This window comes from Ascaphus truei, chromosome 5, assembly GCF_040206685.1.
Source record: "Ascaphus truei isolate aAscTru1 chromosome 5, aAscTru1.hap1, whole genome shotgun sequence".
NCBI lineage: Eukaryota > Metazoa > Chordata > Amphibia > Anura > Ascaphidae > Ascaphus > Ascaphus truei.
This window is the reverse complement of record NC_134487.1, coordinates 7941038-7957126: the sequence shown is the minus strand read 5'-3', so window position 1 is coordinate 7957126 and position 16089 is coordinate 7941038. Positions and strand designations below refer to the sequence as shown.

The following is a 16089-nucleotide window of genomic DNA, read 5'->3' as shown; positions in this document are numbered from 1 at the left end:
CGTGTTACAGGCAGTAATACAGTGAGAGTTACCTCTCGTTCTCACACATGTCCTGGGCACAGAGTTATAACGTGTGTTACAGGCAGTAATACAGTGAGAGTTACCTCTCGTTCTCACGCATGTCCTGGGCACAGAGTTATAACATGTGTTACAGGCAGTAATACAGTGAGAGTTACCTCTCGTTCTCACACATGTCCTGGGCACAGAGTTATAACGTGTTACAGGCAGTAATACAGTGAGAGTTACCTCTCGTTCTCACGCATGTCCTGGGCACAGAGTTATAACGTGTGTTACAGGCAGTAATACAGTGAGAGTTACCTCTCGTTCTCACGCATGTCCTAGGCACAGAGTTATAACGTGTTACAGGCAGTAATACAGTGAGAGTTACCTCTCGTTCTCACGCATGTCCTGGGCACAGAGGTATAACGTGTTACAGGCAGTAATACAGTGAGAGTTACCTCTCGTTCTCACGCATGTCCTGGGCACAGAGTTATAACGTGTTACAGGCAGTAATACAGTGAGAGATACCTCTCGTTCTCACGCATGTCCTGGGCACAGAGTTATAACGTGTTACAGGCAGTAATACAGTGAGAGTTACCTCTCGTTCTCACGTGTGTCCTGGGCACAGAGTTATAACGTGTTACAGGCAGTAATACAGTGAGAGTTACCTCTCGTTCTCACCCAGTCCCGGGCACAGTTATGATGACAGATACATGGTTCCCTTAAGTGAGCAGGGTATAGATTATTTACCTGACATTGCGTGCATAGTAAGGCCAGCGACGGGTGACGGCGGCGCCGCCGCCCAAAAACAAATACATTGCCGCCGCGTGCGCTTATAGTAAGTACGACGGCGGCAATGCGACGGAGCGGACTTTGGAAGCCGGGAATATTTGATTTTTGAAGGGCTGTCGCCTCATGTGACAAATCAAATGCCCGGAAGCCCACGCCGTCGCCACAAACCGAAATATAACTTTCGCCTGCGGTGACGTCACCCGTCGCGCCGCGGGCACTATACGCACAGCCTAAGAGATAATATATCTTATAAGCCTATATCACCGTTACTGTTTGTTTAGTCTTGAAACCCTTGTTCTGGAAGTTTGCACGGGAATCGTGCAGCCGTCGTTACGCAAAGAGAAGCGTTTATCTGCGCTAATGTAGCGGGGACAGAAAACCGTGCGCATTATCTTAGCAGGATGCATATAGATAACATGGCGGTGTCACAGGGGAGGGGATCTGTTTTAGGGTTTACGTCTGGTTTCCCTGGGGGTTTGTGACCGGCGCGGTTTTCAAATTTTAAAGTCCCAAACAGAAACAATGTGTGTTTAACAAAGGCAGAGAATGTGTTTAAATAGACATGGGGTGCTCTATATAACACATGTAACTCCAGCCCCCCCCCCCCCCCCACTACCACCTCTCGCTCCCTCCTTCCCTCCCCGCTCCCTCCATGCTCTTTACCCCCCCCCCTCTCACTCCCTCCTTCCCTCCCCGCTCCCTCCTTCCCTCCCCGCTCCCTCCTTCCCTCCCCGCTCCCTCCTTCCCTCCCCGCTCCCTCCTTCCCCCCCTCCCCGCTCCCCCCCTGCTGGCCTGTTGGAATGTGACTGCTTCACAGGCCACAAAGCATGTTTCAGACACTAAAGCCGACCATTAAATGAACAGTATTTTCTCACTGATACTTCATTCCTGCTACCCTGCCAGAATGAAAAATCCTCCTGTCAGCACCAGCCGGAGCGCAGGAGGTTAGAGTAAGGACGTGAGCGGTTTCCCGGGCCGGCGCCCGAATGTTCCTGAGCATGTATTCCGATGCCGTGTGTTTGTACAATAGCGAAGGGTTTTTACATTTGTTTTTACTGAAATACGCTTAGTTTTGTAAACTTCCTGAAAACACACGGTGTCGCTCATTTGCATGCCATTACCCAGAATCCCTGGCTGCAGTGGACGCATTGCGTGCTATGGTATAATGGGGGAAAGGAAGGGTTGTGGAACGCGTGAATACGCATGTTTATTTGTTGTAAACCTCCTTCAGTTTGTTTCCCTGCTCCTCTTAAATGAACATTACTGAGAATCATGGGAACTACCCAGCTTTCCCGAAATGTCGCAACGCATTCTGTGGACTTGGGGCAAAGCTTATTCTCTTGATAAGGCTGAGCTTATACTCCGTGCTTGTGTGCGCGTGAGCGGCGGCAAAACCAAATTGCAGACTCCCTATGAAGCTGCCCCCATTGCTCGCGCGCACGACAGAGCGCGATGACAGGACCGCATTTTCAAAAAACAAAGATTTTTTTTTTGTTGGTGCGATGGTCACGGCGGCGGGTCAGCCAATGAGGGCCAACCAGCCGCGTGACATCACAACCCTCCCCCCGTTTACCCCCCCCCCCCCCCCCATCACCTTAACATCGCTTTCCATGAGAGTTCACAGATCGCTTGTGCTAGAGCCACGCTGCGCGGCTTGCGCTCGCACTCACAAGCAAGCGGTTTAATTCCAGCCTAAGGCTGCGGCCCCGCTGGCGCTGACCGCGCTCATGCTTGAGTGGAGATGTCACCAGCTCTCCAAGCATGAGCGTCGGGTGTCCTGGCCATTTCGCAAGCGCGGGGGGGAGGGAGGGGCGTTGCAGGCAAGTCGCGTGCGCTTGAAAGACCATTTTTTTGGTCTACTCAAGCGCCAAGCTTGAGTGAGCGTGCGTGCCCGCGCACTGCTTGAGCGGGGGCGGGACAGTTTGAAATACAGAAACTAAACTCGTCAAGTTGCCGCACGCTCAGCGCTAGCATGGCCGCAGCCTTAGATATTGGTGCATGCCAATTTTTTGCAGTTTTGCCGTTCTCCAGCTAGAAGGCCTGATAATAATTGAAGGTATCCCTTTAATGCGCTCATTTAAATGACCACGGGCAGTCTCTCTGGTGGCTGAAGGCTTGTAATCTAGTGATACAATGTACAAATTGATGCCCTCCCTTTCTGAAGGTGTGAATCCTCCCCGCTGCTTTGCCGGGCTCACATATGTGATCTGCGCATGTCTCTTCCCCGGCGCCGGCGCAGGCCCGTCGCTCTGGGGCACCGAGGGGCAACTAAACTAATTCCATGTTCTTGTGCTGGACAAAGCCACGTTGGTCAGCCTCACAATGCTGGGGTCTGTCTTGCGTGTTTAGAAGCACGGATCGCTTGCGTGTCACGCCTGTAACATGTCACTGCTCTGCTGTGATGCGCGGAGAGATTGCTGGGGCCTTCTGACATGGACACGGTTAAACTTCGCTGCGCTTCTTTTCCCGGACAAAACTGCTGAATCTTTAGCTTTCCGAACAAAAATAAACATGTCTGCTGAGTGGAGAAAAACACGGAATGAGCTGACCACAGGGAATGTCTTTATTTAAAATATATATCGCTAGCCACAGAACGGTATCATCTATTTATTTCTTGATTATTGAAGCTCGGCTAACACGGTACTGATACCTCTACTTTAAAATATATATATATAATTATTATTATTATTATTTCTGTTTTTCTTCTTTAGAGGGGTCCGAGTGGGAACCGAAACGTTGAGATTTTGGACAGTATGCACCCTTCCTTTACCCTTATTTTTTATTTTGTTTTGTGCGTGCCCTGTTTCTGACTGTGTGTGTGTGTGTGTGTGTGTGTGTGTGTGTGTGTGTGTGTGTGTGTGTGTGTGTGTGTGTGTGTGTGTGTGTGTGTGTGTACTAATTGAGATATCAGTCGTGCTCCTGTTTACAGCTCTTTGATTCCAGCAGCGCTCTCGTGCAGAGCCCCCCGGGATGCTGGCGTGACCGCGCTCTCGTGCAGAGCCCCCCGCGAGGCTGGCGTGACTGCGCTCTCGTGCGGAGGCTGGCGTGACTGCGCTCTTGTGCGGAGCCCCCCGCGAGGCTGGCGTGACTGCGCTCTCGTGCGGAGCCCCCCGCGAGGCTGGCGTGACTGCGCTCTCGTGCAGAGCCCCCAGCGAGGCTGGCGTGACTGCGCTCTCGTGCGGAGCCCCCCGGGCGGGAGGCCGGCGTGACTGCGCTCTCGTGCAGAGCCCCCCCGGGATGCTGGTGTGACTGCGCTCTCGTGCAGAGCCCCCCGGGAGGCTGGCGTGACAGCGCTCTCGTGCAGAGCCTCCCGCGAGGCTGGCGTGACTGCGCTCTCGTGCAGAGCCCCCCGGGAGGCTGGCGTGACTGCGCTCTCGTGCAGAGCTCCCCGCGAGGCTAGCGTGACTGCGCTCTCGTGCAGAGCCCCCCGGGAGGCTGGCGTGACTGCGCTCTCGTGCAGAGCCCCCCGCGAGGCCGGCGTGACTGCGCTCTCGTGCAGAGCCCTCCGCGAGGCTGGCGTGACTGCTCTCTCGTGCAGAGCCCCCCGCGAGGCCGGCGTGACTGCTCTCTCGTGCAGAGCCCCCCGCGAGGCTGGCGTGACTGCTCTCTCGTGCAGAGCCCCCCGCGAGGCCGGCGTGACTGCGCTCTCGTGCAGAGCCCCCCCGGGATGCTGGCGTGACTGCGCTCTCGTGCAGAGCTCCCCGCGAGGCTGGCGTGACTGCTCTCTTGTGCAGAGCCCCCCGCGAGGCCGGCGTGACTGCGCTGCGGTGATAGAGGCAGTAAAAATACATTTAATTCCCCGTTTTCTCTCCCCTCCTGTTCGCACCGGGGAGACGGCGGTTGTATGGGACTCTTTGCTCACCGCGGTGACCCCTTCCTTAGCCTCCCGAACGCGTTTGTTTAGAGGTAAATGTCGGATGCGGAGTTCTCTAAACCTGCAGGAGAGCGCGCGGTGATTGGCTTCGCCCCGCGGCGAGGGCTGAACGGGATTTGGAGTGCAGCGATTGCTATGGTTACCGGTCTTTTTAAAGTTGCATCCGTGTGGGTTCTCTGTCTGATTTCTAGATCTCAGCAACTATTACAAACGGCGGGGTTAAGAGGTCAGCCTAATTTCTATATATTCCCCTCCCACCCCCGCAGCGTCTCCTAATTGCCCTTAAAATGTTGTCCGTTGCCTCTCCCGTATTTCATTGTTTAATTATAAACCTGAGAGCTGTAATGTGTTTTTTCATAGTGATTAATTGCTTGGGGCTGTATACTTGCCGGCAGAACATACTCTGGCGTCCTGATTCCTGCACAAAGCGGGGAAATAATTGGTAGTAATTTTTACGTTTAACATTTACAGCGTAACCTGTTGACAAGGGGTCAGCCCCCCCCCCCCCCCCCACCCCCCCGGGGAATCGGCTTTAAAACACGACAGATGATGGTCTTTTAACTGGTAATCCTTTTTGCTACAGAATGGACTGTTTTTGTAAGTGGGGTTCGGAGCCCCCTCCTTTCACGGGCGCACACGTTGCGGTCGGAGTTAACCCTTTCTGCGGCAGTTGGAACACATTGGAGGCGCTGCCTGGCAGCCAAAAGGTTCAGCAGTGTTCTGGTTCTGTCCGAGATGCTGGCTGTAACATGGGACCAGGACGTTCTGCGACCTTTTAACCTCTCCGTGCGCTGTTCAATCCTCTTTTCATCCTTCCACATTCCCTTCTTACCTTGACGGAATAGCGCAGCATGGCGCAGAGCGTTTTAATTCCGGCGTGATGTCTCGTGGGCAGGGAATTGCGGGAGAAGACATGTCACTTTAACTGGTGGCAATTCGTACATCTCTAGGTATGGAGCGTGGCCCAAATGGAGTTCACAAGCACGGGGGGAGCAGTTCTACGGCTGACCGAAAGGAAATAAATCCCTCTGTGGGCGTTAAATCTCGCAGGGTGCAAAACTCGTAGTATGCCTTTTTTCTACAGATTTATTGTCTCGTAGCGACATTCCCAAATCTTTTCCCCCCTAAAAGTTATCGTTTTCCTGCGCTGTGCCCACGGAAAGGCACAATATCCGCTACTTGTGTAAATATCGTTGTGTAGCACAAGTGCTTGGAGTACACTGACAAATTAGTGTGAGTATTTTTTTATCAATTCTGCCCTATCGGTGCCAGACTACAGGCTGTATTGCAGGGGGGGTGGATTTAATTACAGGATTGAAGCAGGGGGTCTTCGGAGCTGAACTGTTTTAATTCCCGCTCCGGGAACCCCCTGTCTCCAGAGATACTTACCTTTTGTAGCGGTGCCAATATCTCTGTAGCTAGGGAACTTTGTGCCTAACAAAATGGCGGCTTTAAATGTCCCGCGGGCCAATAGGAAGCCGTGGCGTCATCTGGTGCTGCCCCATACAGAGGTAAGTATCTCTGGAAGCAGGGGGTCCCCGGGGCTCAAATTACACGGATCAGCTCCCGAGATCCCCAGCTTCAATCCTGTAATAATAATAATAATACGATGCAGCCTGTTCTGCTGCAACTTTGAAATAATTCAGAATTCTTCGGTACGAGCCTCTGTCAGCGCCCGTCGCCTGGCGCCGCCAGAGGGCATGTGACCCTTAAATACTCTGCCCCTGCTAATGTCATACTAGGCTGCGAAGTACAATTTGTCACACACGCACTCGCACGTTAAGGTGTGTGTGTGTGTGTGTGTGTGTGTGTGTGTGTGTGTGTGTGTGTGTGTGTGTGTCTTTACGCACACACCATACAAATGGTATAACATGTTGACATACATCCATATTTTTTTAAATGTACCTACAATTACATTAGAAGAAGACGTTTGTAAGCCTCCTAATGATTTCTGGTCTGGTACTGTTGGAGAACCAGTTGCACAGCCCGACTCCAAAGAGACTCGCCCCGTCTCATATAAGGGGCATGCTGTATCTTCTGGAAAGATGTACCTGTTGGTTATCAGATTAGATTCCAGCAAAGGGTAAGTTCTGCGGAGGGATTTCTCTGTGGCCGGCAGGGATTTGAGGGCCAGACGCATGCGGTTTGTATCACATTCAGTAATGTTTAATCGGCGGGAGGGAAATGTATCTAGTACCATGGTGACCGGTCCATCCTTTGCTTCGACGTCCAGGCAGCGGATCCATTCCCTGGGTTGTTTAAGGCCATTGCTGGTGGTTTGGTAAACCTATACAACAGCCGACAGAGAAGCCCAATGCTACATCCAACGTGACAGAAGCCCAATGCTACATCCAACGTGACAGAGAAGCCCAATGCTACATCCAACGTGACAGAGAAACCCAATGCTACATCCAACGTGACAGAGAAACCCAATGCTACATCCAACGTGACAGAAGCCCAATGCTACATCCAACGTGACAGAGAAGCCCAATGCTACATCCAACGTGACAGAGAAGCCCAATGCTACATCCAACGTGACAGAAGCCCAATGCTACATCCAACGTGACAGAGAAGCCCAATGCTACATCCAACGTGACAGAAGCCCAATGCTACATCCAACGTGACAGAGAAGCCCAATGCTACATCCAACGTGACAGAAGCCCAATGCTACATCCAACGTGACAGAGAAGCCCAATGCTACATCCAACGTGACAGAGAAGCCCAATGCTACATCCAACGTGACAGAGAAGCCCAATGCTACATCCAACGTGACAGAGAAGCCCAATGCTACATCCAACGTGACAGAGAAGCCCAATGCTACATCCAACGTGACAGAGAAGCCCAATGCTACATCCAACGTGACAGAGAAGCCCAATGCTACATCCAACGTGACATAGAAGCCCAATGCTACATCCAACGTGACAGAGAAGCCCAATGCTACATCCAACGTGACAGAGAAGCCCAATGCTACATCCAACGTCACAGAGATACACAGTAAAATACTTATATATTCTCTTGAAATAGGGTCATTTAGTTTAACCCTTTGGCCAAAGTGTTTGGTAAACCTGTCTGCAAACGCTCATCAATATTTGCCAGGGCTCTAGGAAGAGCTCCGCCGGGGGCTAAAGTCTCCCCCAGAACTGGAAAGTATCGCCATGCTTTATTTCTATTGCTATAAAACTAGATCTTACGTTTTTATTCGTTCCCTCACTCGGAAATTTATCCCCTTTCGTCTGTTTCCAAAGTTGCGACACAAATCCCACGTCTGCGCACATTCCCACGTCTGCGCACATTCCCACGTCTGCGCACATTCCCACGTCTGCGCACATTCCCACGTCTGCGCACATTCCCACGTCTGCGCACATTCCCACGTCTGGCAGGTCTGCAACCCTGTCCTGCCTCCATTATCTCTTCACATACAGTGCTTCCACTGCAGCCAGGGATTCTGGGTAATGACATGCAAATGAGCGCACAGTGTCACTGTTGGCTTCGTGTCCATTTTAATGTGGTCCCCTATAATCTTCTCCTCGCCGTCTTAGGCTGCGATTATGGTGCCGGCGACCGCGTGCGTAATTGTGCGCACCGCCGGAACAAATAACTGGATTCCAATGAAGCTGCGCATAGTGGGCGTGACTGCGACCGTGCAGAAGCGCGACGGAGAGGCTGAATCCAGAGGAGACAAATGGATTTGTTTTTAGATGCGACGGCCGCGTCAAGCGACTTGCGGCAACCAATCACAGTGCAGCACTTTGTCTTCCCTGTCGCGCGTGAAATCACACTGGCAGAGTGCGCGTTTCGCGATAGTGACGTCACGCGCTCAGTCACTAATCGCTGCCTTCCACGGCGTCTGCAAAGACCCCCGCTTTCTGTTTGACCAGCTACTCGAGCTGTACAGTGAGCCTGCTTTTCCCTTGGGCCCGGCAGGCTCTCTGGCACCCCCATGTTGCCGCGTCACTGCGCGCAGATTCTCGCTATGATTTATGGCTCGCGTCTCTCCCTTGTGATGCGTCTCCTCTCCAGTGATTTTTGAAACTACGACTGTCAGTCAGCCAGATATGTTTTTCGTTTCCTAATCTCGCTCTTCCTGCGATACCGCACAGCATCCATCTGAAAACGGCTTCACTTGTGTGACAGCTTTTCCTCCCCTCCCCCATACTCGCGTTCACACATTTCATTCAAAATCCTGTTTCTTAAAAAAAAAACAAAACAATCAGTTCTGTAGTGTTTGATAATCCTTCGTGCACTTTTCCCCACTTCATGCTCTTTTTAATGATTTTTTTTTATGTATTAAGCATCATTGAGTTGCTTTAGCAACTATTTAGGAAGCCACAGCACTTCCTCTTTTGAACTAGGCGGCCATATTGTGTGCCCCGGGGAGCAGGACCGTTCACGGGAGAACGGATCGATCGGCGGCGTGGATAATTACATTGCTGGGAACGTATGGAATGTCTCGGTTTTGATGTGAAAAAGCGATCCGGGAGTGCGTGCAGGAAGAAAGGCTGTGGCGGTTTGCGGAGAGGCCGGTCCCGCCGTCTGCAAGGTGCGACAACGTGACACACGCAGAATTCCGAAATGTCAGAAGTACTTTGAGAATAATTACTTTTGCTCAGCGGCTCCCGGCGCCTGCACGGATTCCTTACAGAACTGGCACACGCTGGGAATGCGAAGATTGCTTTCAGAGAGGCTGTATACCAGGGGGTGAGCAACCCCGGTCCTCAAGGGCAACCAACAGCTCAGGTTTTTATGTTATCCCTGCTTCAGCACAGGTGGTGCAGTCTTCGACCGAGCCACCTGTGCTGAAGCAGGGATATCCTGAAAGCCTGACCTGCTGGTGGCCCCTTGAGGACTGGGGTTGGCCGCCCCTGCTACAGACGCCTGCTCAGCGCTGCACTCCTGAGCAGGGTGACCAGGCTGCAGTGGTAATTAGCTTGAGCAGTGTGTTATGTCTCTGATTAGAGCAAAATGCCACATTTGCATGCAATGCCTCTTCTAGCCGTAATTATTGCTTGTTTTTGAATATATTTGTCCGGATTCTTTACAGCGTGTTACGTCTTTTATCGCCCAACATAAAAGTTATTCATAGATGTTTTAAATGGGCAGCGAGTTTAAAAAAAACAAAAAAACATTAACCCTTTGGGTTCCCGGAAGCTGTAGCCACTGCACAGTGGGACCAGGCAGGTCAGGTTTAATCCCATTGCCGCCTGCCACAGTCCCTCTGGGGACAGTCCTGCGTCGTGGTCTTACCAGGAGGGTTTTCTGCCAAACTAGGGACAGTGACGTTACATGGCGCTCAAATACAGGTATTTTTCTAAATGAAAATGCCTGTGGTAAACGAGTGTTGAATGTTTTTGTGTTACAATCTTTATCTTATGTCTTGTGCTGATGAGACTGTTGGCCAGTCCTGAAACCCACGGATACATTGTTCGGTTCTTTGTTTGCGGAATAATGAAGAGGCGACCTGCCAGAAGTAGCCGATACACTTGCGTTTAGCAGACCCTGTAAGCAGAGGTATAATCATTTTGTAACAGGAGGCAAATAAGTTACTTCAAGGCGGCGGAATCTTTTTGTGGAAGATCGCCACTCGAAGTAACTAAAATAATATATCCTTATTTACCTGCTACAAAGGATTGTCCCTTTTACATTTTCACAAAACTTTCTACTGAAATCTACTTGTTTTTGTGTTTTAAAAAAACGAAACCATTTCCGGAATAGATTAGCACTTTCCCCCCCCCGCATGTAATACAGGCAACACATTCATTAATGTTCCGCTTTCTTTATTCCAGCGTCTTGATCCATGACTCCGTTTCTGTGCATTTCTTAAGAGGTTTTGAAGTTGCCATTAAGGATAGCTCCGGATACGGTGAGACATTGCCGTGCTGGTAATGGGGTTGAATTATAGGACACGGCAATGGTTTTTACTCCCACTTTCTCGCCGGTGTTGCAATTAGTTTCCTCCTTAAATGACTCCTGCCTTTTGTACTTGGAAAGTTGGGATGTCCTCGTTACAACCTCTCCCTTATTACAATGTCGCTTATTGTATTGTGCTTGTAACCGGCAAGTCAATGGGCTGATGTTCGCCAGCACACATTGGAGGTTATGGTTTATTTTACGATCCCGACGCTCGGAGAGTGGCAGTTTTACTTCATTGCCTGAGAGACACTGGGAAATATATTGATCCACACAAACGCGACGTGTCCTTTTTGTACTGGGTGCTAAGGACGCATTACCGACCTCAGGCTGCGGTTGAATCCTGATAAGACGGGTGCTCGCCGTTTGCCGGCAACAGGACTGCAACGTGGTCAGCCAACTGGCCTTAAAATTCAAGACCTCCCAGTTGCTAAACTCTTAACCGCGTGTGGCGTCCCGATTGCGCCTTAACACTTTAATGTTAGGGGTCGGCTGCGATCCAGTCCTCCAGTGTTTTACCCGAGTAACACAGCCAGGGGTAGATACTTTGTTACCCTAGAGCAGGGATGCCAAAAACTGGGGGGCATGGGATTTTCTAGGGGGGCATGGTGGGTGCAGAGGCCCCGCACTCTTTCCCAAGGCATTTAAATGAAACGCCGGGGAAGGCGCGAGGCCTCTAACTTCTCTTACCTGCTGTCAGCCGCCTCTTTGGCAACGCGGTGTCACATGATGCCGTGACGTCACGACGCCGCCGAAGCTAGAGAACCGGTAAGGAGGGGGTGCGAGCAGACGGGGGCGTGAGCAGAAAAGTTTATAGAGGATCTCCCGACACAGACTTATGCCCTTGTGCCTTCCCACTTGGACTCCTGCATTGCACCTTACCTGGGACTTCAGGGAGACGCAGCTGGAGCAGAATTCTGCGACCTGCTTGCCCACTAACCAGGCCCGTTATTGGCACCTGCTCTACGTTCTCTGCACCGGCTGCGTGTCTGGAAGATGGAAACACTTTATTTCATAATTGCTTTGATGATAATCAGAGGCCTATATAATCAGCCCCCCCACCCACCCGTTCCGAGACCCCTTTCTTTGAAGACAGTCCTGACTCTCCCGTGTTTACCCAGCGATTTGACTACCTGTATTCTGCTCGTCCTATGTTTTTATTTCTTTTATAGTTTGTTTTCTCTCTCTAATACTGTGAAGTGCTTTGCGTCCCGTTGGGAATACAGGCGCTGTATAAATAAAGATATATTATTACCGTTTATTTTATTGTGCAGATTTCCTTTTTTCGAGGTTTATGTGGAACTGTATTCTAAAGATAATCTGCATCCCGGGTAAAGAGCTCACAGGTCCCATTCTGCAAACCTTTTCGATAGATTGATGATATTGGGGTTGGGTGCTCCTCTGTGCCTGAACCAATCTGTTTTTTGGCTCTGGCCCCCCTCTCACTTACCGGTGAAAGGTATCCGTGCTCCCTCATGGGGGATTCAATGTGGCAACAAGTCGTCCAAAGGAGAGGCGCGACCGCGAGGTTCGGTAGGACGTTTTAAATCCGGTACCGCCTTTCTCAGGAATAAGGGGGTTTAGCTCCAGAGGCGTGGCACAACCTTTCCAGGATGCATGCGGTTTCAAAAAGGGGCTTAAAGTGCACCCCACAACAGCAACAGTCTGCCGGAGACGCGCAGCCGCCAGCAGGCTAAGTGCTTTCATAACTAAAGCGCTCTCACATTGTTACCTGGTCTGTAACTGTTATATACGCCTATAATATATACTATCTCTTACTGTGCGTGCAATGTCTTGTATATACTTAATGTAACCATGTATTATTTGTCATCATAACTCTATGCCCAGGACATACTGGAAAACGAGAGGTAACTCTCACTGTAAAGGATCTGTCGTATAAATGTGGCACAGGTTTCAACCTTATCTACTATGTAACTATGTAACACAGGCATACCCCGCATTAACGTACGCAATGGGACCGGAGCATGTATGTAACTATGTAACACAGGCATACCCCGCATTAACGTACGCAATGGGACCAGAGCGTGTATGTAACTATGTAACAGGCATACCCCGCATTAACGTACGCAATGGGACCGGAGCATGTATGTAACTATGTAACACAGGCATACCCCGCATTAACGTACGCAATGGGACCAGAGCGTGTATGTAACTATGTAACACAGGCATACCCCGCATTAACGTACGCAATGGGACCGGAGCATGTATGTAACTATGTAACACAGGCATACCCCGCATTAACGTACGCAATGGGACCGGAGCATGTATGTAACTATGTAACACAGGCATACCCCGCATTAACGTACGCAATGGGACCGGAGCATGTATGTAACTATGTAACACAGGCATACCCCGCATTAACGTACGCAATGGGACCGGAGCATGTATGTAACTATGTAACACAGGCATACCCCGCATTAACGTACGCAATGGGACCGGAGCATGTATGTAACTATGTAACACAGGCATACCCCGCATTAACGTACGCAATGGGACCGGAGCATGTATGTAACTATGTAACACAGGCATACCCCGCATTAACGTACGCAATGGGACCGGAGCATGTATGTAAAGCGAAAATGTACTTAAAGTGAAGCACTACCTTTTCCCACTTATCGATGCATGTACTGTACTGCAATCATCATATACGTGCAGAACTGATGTAAATAACGCATTTGTAACAGGCTCTATAGTCTCCCCGCTTGCGCACAGCTTCGGTACAGGTAGGGAGCCGGTATTGCTGTTCAGGACGTGCTGACAGGCGCATGCGCGAGCTGCTGTTTGCTTATTGGGCGATATGTACTTACTCGCGAGTGTACTTAAAGTGAGTGTACTTAAAGCGGGGTATGCCTGTATGCAATACTATGTAACTATGTAACTACAGTATGCAATACTATGTAACTATGTAACTACAGTATGCAATACTATGTAACTATGTAACTACAGTATGCAATACTATGTAACTACAGTATGCAATACTATGTAACTACAGTATGCAATACTATGTAACTACAGTATGCAATACTATGTAACTACAGTATGCAATACTATGTAACTACAGTATGCAATACTATGTAACTATGTAACTACAGTATGCAATACTATGTAACTATGTAACTACAGTATGCAATACTATGTAACTATGTAACTACAGTATGCAATACTATGTAACTACAGTATGCAATACTATGTAACTACAGTATGCAATACTATGTAACTACAGTATGCAATGCTATGTAACTACAGTATGCAATACTATGTAACTACAGTATGCAATACTATGTAACTACAGTATGCAATACTATGTAACTACAGTATGCAATACTATGTAACTACAGTATGCGATACTACAGTATGTAACTACAGTATGCGATACTACAGTATGTAACTACAGTATGCAATACTATGTAACTATGTAACTTCCTGGTAAAACCTGTTATAAATATGTATATAGACTAGGGGCGGCCAACTCCCGTCCTCACCGGCCACCAACAGGTCAGGTTTTCAGGATATCACTGCTTCCGCACAAGTAGCTCAATCAGTGGCTTAGTCGAAGACTGCACCAGCTGTGCTGAAGCAGGGCTATCCTGAAAACCTGACCTGTTGGTGGCCCTTGAGGACTGGACTGGTATATACACTTGAAACAACTTCTCAGTGTACAGGATGTGAAGATCCAATAGTACTTATTTGTATCATGTGAATAATGTTTTCGTTGCCTTCGCCACTGCAGAATGCTTGTTATCAGCTAATTGGCATCTTCGTTACTTTATATACACACAAAATGACCAATGTTGCTCGAGCTATTAACAATATTGAAAATATTTCGCAGGATACTCAATTCAGGGTGCAAGTAGCAAAAAAATCACAAATTTACTATAAGACCCACGGTAAGGTCCACAAAAGTTCCTACAATATGCACTCGCTGTGGCTGTGCAATGATGGCCATATAAGTCCTAAATAACATATATTATCTTGGTATAGAATAAGGATATAGTAGGTGAATTAGCTAACTTATACACCAACTCCTATATAGATTATGTAAGGGTCATAACAAAAAATAATACAATTTTATTGAACCCTTAATAGAAATTCATATACATATATACCGTGATAAATACAAGTCCTCCATGATAGGGGGTTGGCGGCCGACCAGCGCGCAATACAGATGGGTATTTGGTACCGCTGCAGGACTAGTCCTCAGAGCAGGGTGTATAGAGTATACGCTGCCGGTGCAGCTAGAACGGGAACATTGGATACAAAGTGCCCTTCTGCATAGATGCAATAAATCTAGGGCTCTAAGTGCCCAATAAAACAGCTGTACTGACCGTGAGTGTATCAAGCCGCCACTCCCCTGGACGTCACCGTCGTGACATCAAACAATTCCCTGACTCCGTTTGGCGTGACGCGCGCGCACTTCATCAGGGAGAGGAGTCTTCCTCATACGGCCCGGACAGCTGTTTTATTGGGCACCTAGATTTATTGTATCTATGCTGAAGGGCACTTTGTTGCATTAGGAGCATTGAAGAGTGTGGAACTATCCTGCAAACGGTTATACTGCTGTGACATGTATGTTTTATCCTACTTACACGTACGTACACACACAGAAAGGTATGCGGGGGTGTTACCATGTTTAGCACTTTTGCTACCAGCTTTCACTTTGAGTTTTCTGTACTAATTGCTGCCAACGCCAATCATGGATGCATAAACGGGTGACACCCATCAGCATATACTGGCCATGTGTTATCCTAATCATTAATAGGGTTATGTCACCATTATACCTATGTGATTAGATCTATGCTATGGGTTTGAGAGACACTGTATCAGTGGAGCTGGGAACTTGGAAGTGATATCTGTATTAAATGTTCCCGTTCTAGCTGCACCGGCAGCGTATACTCTATACACCCTACTCTGAGCACTAGTCCTGCAGCGGTACCAAATACCCATCTGTATTGCGCGCTGGTCGGCCGCCAACCCCCTATCATGGAGGACTTGTATTTATCACTGTATATATGCACATGCATTTCTATTAAGGTTTCAAAATAATTGTATTTTTTGTTATGACCCTTACATGAGTTATATAGGAGTTTGTGTATAAGTTGGCTAATTCACCTACTATATCCTTATTCTATACGAGCCAATATATCTTTAGGACTTATATGGTCATCATTGCACATCCACAGTGAATGCATATCGCAGGATCCTATCCAAGACCCTATCTTGGGTCTTATACTAAAAATATCTCTGTTACTTTACAAGTTAATGAAGAAAACGTTTAGCTGTAGCTTTGGGAACGGACAAATTATTGGATTACTTTTGTTGAGCCCAAGATTGTAAAAAGCCTTTACAAAAAAAAAAATATATATATATATATATATATATATATATATATATATATATATATAATCATTTTTCAAAGTTCTTGACAGCTGTAGACAATATCGCAGCACAACACAATGCCTGCTTCCCCCGCTGGTGCATAGTGTCGTGTGTCCAAA

At 48.8% G+C, this 16089-nt stretch overlaps 1 protein-coding gene across 2 annotated transcripts in view; it reads left to right on the top strand.

Moving 5' to 3' along the window:
* SND1 (staphylococcal nuclease and tudor domain containing 1) overlaps positions 1–16089 on the top strand; it is an 810790-nt gene that overhangs the window by 361779 nt on the left and 432922 nt on the right. The window lies entirely within an intron of this gene.